At 32.4% G+C, this 6,766-nt stretch overlaps 1 protein-coding gene across 4 annotated transcripts in view; it reads left to right on the plus strand.

Annotated features, from left to right (window-relative positions):
- LOC111718432 (uncharacterized) overlaps positions 1–6,766 on the plus strand; it is a 58,464-nt gene that overhangs the window by 40,000 nt on the left and 11,698 nt on the right. The gene's annotated exons all lie outside the window — the stretch shown is intronic.

A 6,766-nucleotide genomic window follows, 5' to 3' on the forward strand; every position in this document is an offset into this window, starting at 1 on the left:
CTGCATTTTATAATGAAAATTGCATCATTCTTCTGTTTTCTTTTGTTTGCCTTTATTTTGTTAAATATGAAAAGTATATTATCATGACATCTAGTAGTAATGTAAATGAACAATGCTCAGAAGCTTTTACAACTATTTGGGCGGACCCCCCCCCCCCCCCCGGCCCCTCCTCGCAAGAACCATCACCCTCCCAACCTCATTTCCCCCCTCCGTTCACAGCTTAGCGTCCAGATACATTTCCCTCTTCCTTCACAGTAGTGTACAGATACATTAACTTTTCTTGGCATTTTCCTCCTTTACCAAATCTTATCTTAAAATGTTCTTTTTAAGAAAATATTCTCAATCTCTGGGGATCAAGCATTGTTATTTTTTATTTTAAAGTACCCACACTGGATATCGAAATCCAGCGTTCAAGATGAACCATATAATTATCAGTATTAACATACGCGATGTTAATTTCGATATTATAAAACCAAACATATTTTATATATTTTTTATCTCCATTATTTTTACCTAACACCCCCCCCCCCTTTTTGCAGCACAGACCAGACCAGGGGTGGGGGGGGGGGAATAATGAGGTGGAATAGTTAAATTATTACCGTCTCTCACGAAATGAATAATTTCACGCCATTAATTATAATTTCATTTGAACTTTTTCCTCCAGTTTTGGTTTCTTCTATGAGAAAAGCAAATTCAAAATCAAGACATGTGTGTTCCTCTCAATAGCTCCTTCTAAAAGAAGTGTCATAATAGGAAAAAATATAAGATTTTAATCTAACGTGGAATTTACTTTAGTTTGACGTGATGGATTTATCATGTTTTTTGTGAACTTACATTTACAATTTATCAGATTATCTCATACTTGTGTTTGTTCTAAATCTGCACATTTTTAAACTGAGGAAAAGTCTTATAACCTTTTTCATTAGGTTTCTTTATTTGCTTTCCGGGAGTTTAACCACAGCTCTTTAAACCTCTCTGTCACAAATTTGAATCCAAGAAGATGAGAGAGAATTGAACGCGACTAATTTGATTCCAAAGAGATAAAAAATAGAATTAGGGGAAAGTTTAGATAAATTTGGAGTATAGCCTCTGATACTGCGGCTGTGTGATTAATTGTAGTATACATTTATTAATTGGACTATGTTAGGTCAAATAGAGATAATTTTGGGGCCGAGCGCTGCGGTATTCGGGGGAAAAGGAGGCCACCTCTTGAAACATTCCTTTTTTGAGCCCCTGTTTCATATCTTTATTTTGAACTGGTTTTAGGAAATTGCCAAATCTTTGTTTAATCCTCATTTGGCAAGAAATCATTAAGAGAATATAGAATAAAAGTTAGTATCTATTTATAGTTTCTTGTAGGAGTAAGTATTGGAATTCTAGTTAACACAAGGGTTCAAGGAGGGGAAAGTATTGGAGTGGGTGGGGGGGACTATTGTGTGTGGGGTGGGGGGAGATTCATCACTTAAATCCCCAAAAATAGTTCATATTTCTTAGACAAAAAAAAGCGTTTTTCTCAAAAAGTATGATTTCAGTGATTTAACAACATTTCCTTTTTTATTTCACTTTTTTATATATTTTCATATGATTTTTTATATATTTTCATATGATTTTTTATATATTTTCATATGATTTTTTATATATTTTCATATGATTTTTATATGTTTTCATATGATTTTTTTATATGTTTTCATGTGATTTGTTATATGTTTTCATATGATTTTTTACATGTTTTCATATGATTACAAAGAAGTTGAGTCTTTGCCACTAATTTAAATTTTCTAATTCATTTATTCATTCTGATCTAACAGAATTTATGTTTTGAAATATCTTAGGTCTAATAAATTGGGTTGATAAGATAAACAGATTAGAAAATCAGAGTTTGTGACTCAATCCTATATATTTTTATAAAAGTTTCTAATGTTCAGTCGATCATATGGTTTAAGTCTAAACCTGGAATTTTAGAATAATTTTCATGGAAAAGTTGAGGAAGGAGTCTAATCAATTCTAGATCTTTTCTTTTCTTGGATTAAACTAAGGAAGGGAGAACTAGGAATCATGATTTCATGTTTAATTTTTCTGGAATCAAGAACGCACATATAGATTTTCTTTTATTTTGACATTTTTAGTCTTTAATTGCTGTTGGGAAAAACAGGGTAGGACGGTTTTTATGACCAAAAAATTGTGTGGTGAATTTTTCAAAAAATTAATGAAAGGACAGAATGGGAAGCAAAGTTCTCAAAAACTTAAAAGAAAAAGATAGAATGGGAAGCAAAGTCCATTACAACTTGAAATTGAAGATAAGAACATGAGAAGCAAAGTTCTTGAAAACTTAAAAAAAAGAATAGAATTGGAAGGAGAGTTTGGGTAGCAAAGTCCTTGAAAACTTGAATGAGAAGAATAGAATGGGAAACAAAGTCCTTGAAAACTCGAATAAGAAGATTATAATGGGAAGCAAAGCCCTTGAAAACTCAAATAAGAATAATATAATGGGAAGCAAAGTCCTTGAAAACTTGAATGAGAAGAATAGGAAATAGAGTAGCAACGTTCTTGAAAACCCGAAAGAAAGGGTTAGAATTGGAAGCAAAGTCCTCGAAAACTTGAAAGAAAAAATAAAATTAGAAGCAAATTCCTTGAAAACTTGAATAAGAAGCATAGAATGGGAAGCAAAGTCCTTGAAAACTTGAATAAGAAGCATAGAATGGGAAGCAAAGTCTGAATAAGAAGGATAAAACTTGAAAGAAAGGGATAGAATGGGAAGCAAAGTCCTTGAAAACTTGAATAAGAAGCATAGAATGGGAAGCAAAGTCCTTGAAAACTTGAATAAGAAGCATAGAATGGGAAGCAAAGTCTTTGAAAACTTGAATAAGAAGGATAAAACTTGAAAGAAAGGGATAGAATGGGAAGCAAAGTCCTTGAAAAATTGAATAAGAAGCATAGAATGGGAACCAAAGTCCTTGAAAAATTGAATAAGAAGGATAAAATAAAAAGGATAAAACTTGAAAGAAAGGGAAAGAATGGGAAGAAAAGTCCTTGAAAAATTGAAAGAGAAAGATTGTGGATTGTCTGTTGGAAAAGTGGGAGGTGCCTCTCCTAGACCACAGGATGACAAATCTCCAGTCTGGTCACACATTAAAGAATCTAGAAGGAGATCACAGACCAGATCAAATATAAGGCTAGGGAACTAGAGAATTAAAGGGAGGGTTCACGAAAATTTAAAAGGATAGCTATTTAATCGGAAACATTTTTATTTCATTGCAATAAAAGATGATTTCTGAAACCATGATCAAACGAAGTGGAGGATTCTCTAGATCTGTTTAATCTTTAAAGACATTGTATTGAAATTAGTTCAGCTTTGGTCAATTAATTTTCTATAAGCTTTGTCATAAAAACTCTGAATTCAGTAATCTCACATACGCTTGTTTATATATTTTTCTTCAATTTTTTCCACTTGAAGGGACTGTAAGTGTAATTTCAAATGACTTTAAGCTATAAATATGTTTTATTCTTATTCTTATTAGTGTTTATTCTGATGTTTTCCTGCTGTAGCAATGCACAAAGTCCGAATTTAAAGAATTTGAGCCGCGGCTTAAATTTAAGCTGCGGCTCAAATATGTTTGGACTCCACTTAAAATTGTATTAAATTTTTCAAGATTTAAGCCGGCGCTCAATTGAAACTGGTTTTTGGCGGATATGAGACGGGGCTTAAATTCATTAAATTCGGACTCAAGTCACTTTTTACACAAATCCGTAAGTTTAAAGATTGTTGAAATATAGACCAAAACATTTTTGATTTCAAATAAATGAAACCAAATGCTTCTCACTCTGGTTAGTCAGGGGTGCCATATATAAATACCTAATGCTGAAACTCGATATCAACTGCAGAAAGTGTTAAATAAAGCTGTCTTGTACTAAAGGACTATATAAAATAGCGCTTTCTAAATTCAATAGTTCCAACCTCTGGTCATTCTAACTTTTTGTCGGTTTGAGGTATATATAAATGTGAAGAGCAGGTAGTGAAGAGGGATAAGTACTTATTATATGATAATCCTCTATTGATCTTCTCTAGATAGTCCACACAATGCAGATGTAAGAGAAAAGAAACACGTCAACATTTTTCCATCTTTATATCAGGCTAACTCTTCATTTAACAGTCGACAGCCACCTTTGCTTCAACCTTAATCTTTAAAGGGAGTGACCGGCAATGTATGGTAGTTAACCTGAAGATGTAGTATTGGGGAAACATTTTTTAGGATTCATTTGAAACATGTAGAACATTTTAATGATGTATAATTACTGAGTTTAAGCGCAAAGTCGACGTTCAAAATCATTCATTTGAGTGGTAGTGTTTTGAGAATCTTTTTTTTTTTAAATTATTAAATAATGACGACAAAAAATGTAAAAAAAATCTAAAGTTAATTAATCAGATGAGGAACATATTTCTCGATTGAAATTTTCTCAATAAATCAATGTTAGAGAAAATTATTTCTTTTTCATCATTATATTGAATTTCTTATTCTTTATGAATTTGTTGACAGATTTCTTCAAATCCTTCAAATGTCGTCTTTTTAATGAATTTTTATTTTCTTAACCTGTTTCTAAACATTAATTTACTGTCAAAATTTTACTACACTTTTAGTCGTCGTTATTGAATAATTTTTTTAAACCGATTCTCAAATTCATTTCTCAAAAATTAACAATCTATGAGGATTTTAAAGATTGAATTTTGCTTTAGCTGAACAAACGTCTCATAGTTCTCAAATGAATCTTAAACAAATTTCCGTAATACTGCATTCTCAGTTTACCTACCATGCATTGCCGGTCACTCCCTTTTAATTTGTGATAATAGGATGAATTTTTGACAAAGCTTATTGGACAGATTTTATAAACTTTTGAAATCACCATATTTAAATGGAAAGACTGGAATGAGATTAGAGGGCTGATAGTGGTTTTTAAAATCTAAAGGGTTGCATATAAACCTTTTCATTATTTTTGGTTGTTTTGGATTGATCAAGTTATGAGCAGCTAGAACTATATATATTGGAGGGAGGATAGAACTATATATATTTGAGGGATGATAGAACTAGATATATTGGAGGGATGATAGAACTAGATATATTGGAGGGATGATAGATCTAGATATATTGGAGGGATGATAGAACTATATATATTGGAGGGATGATAGAGCTATATATATTGGAGGGATGATAGAACCATATATATTGGAGGGATGATAAAACTATATATATTGGAGGGATGACGTAACTAGCTATATCGGAGGGGGGTGGGGTCATTTTTACTGAGTACTTAAGATGAACAATTCTGTAATTGTGTTGTTTCGTTAAGTTTTATCTAAACTAAGTACCGATACTCAAGAAATGTTGTTTTCAGAGCCTGAAAGAAGAAATCTCATATCTACGAATGATCGTGAAAATAAAAGAATGAGACAATGCTCTCATAAAAGGAAAATAGTATTATCTTCTGTGAAAGTTTTCATATTGAGGTTGTCACACAAACATAAGGAATTTCTTCTGTAACTCTTTAAACCAGGAAATATAAATTGAGATAAAATGTTGGTATATATATCCCAGGGGGATAAATCCTTTATCTCACTTCATCTACAATCCTATTCTTCAATATTTGGTTGTTCTTCTTTTCTTAATCTGTCCGTTGTTGGTTACAAAAACATTGTATACTCAGAGTAGTATATTTTTAGTAAAAAAAGCAAATTCAAGTTTTTATTTATTTGCTTTGGGATAAGGGGCGGGTACATAGGCTCGTTATATTGACTTATTGGTGAGTTGTTTGGTAGTTTGTCTGGTTAGTTGTTTGTTCTTGTTTGGAACTTTGTTGTTTGTGTTTGGTTGATGGTCTTTTTGGTTGATGGTCTTTTTGGTATGGCTAGTGCTTTGTTTAAAGTAACTGTAGATCTAGTTTCCATCTTTAAATGTGATTAATTCTGCCAATTTCATCTCTCCAGTCAGCCACATAAATCTACTCAGAAAACAGAGATGAAAGTTTTTAATTTTCTGACAAAAAAGGTGGAATATCTCAGTCATTTTTGCTCAGATGAAGTTTTAAAGGGGGCATTTAACTCTTTAAATGGAGGGTCACTTGACAGTCCCTGTAAGGGTCTGCTGATCTGTTTAGTGGTCTGATATGAATGGAATGTCGGCCTGGGTTTGTTTGTCTGCTCAAGTTTGGACAGGAAGTCGATACCATGGTTCGGAAATGCATAGAGAGAGAACCCTGGCCCCGCCACCAGATTTACTTAGTTTCTCTCCGCTGTACTTTTAACAATTTACAAACCTCAAAACTCTGTTAAAAACAAACAAACAATGGCTGCCATGTGCTACTGAAAACTTTTCTTCGAATTTTTAATGAATTCCGGATGAATTTATTCTGTCCCAAAGGAAATTAAATAATTGCTCCGGAGAATACAAATGGTTCCGTCCTTCCAGATTCACGCAAAACTACCTAGTAAAAATATACAAAAATGCCAAAAATCTTCATCTACGTATTTAATAAAACTGGGCTCAAAAGTTTATTTACCTTCAATGAAACATCCACGAATTATGTTCCATGTTAATATTCTAGTAGAAATGTAAACAATAACAATATTATTGTGTACTGCATTAATGAATAAGAAGCTGTCCGAAGTGAAGAGCCACATTATACCTATACTACAAAATATTCAAGTAGAAGATACAAAATATTATTCATAAAACTTATGCTATTTTGCCCACAACTTAAGATACCCCCCCCCCCC

The sequence above is a fragment of the Eurytemora carolleeae genome, unplaced genomic scaffold (genome assembly GCF_000591075.1).
Source record: "Eurytemora carolleeae unplaced genomic scaffold, Eaff_2.0 scaffold22, whole genome shotgun sequence".
NCBI lineage: Eukaryota > Metazoa > Arthropoda > Copepoda > Calanoida > Temoridae > Eurytemora > Eurytemora carolleeae.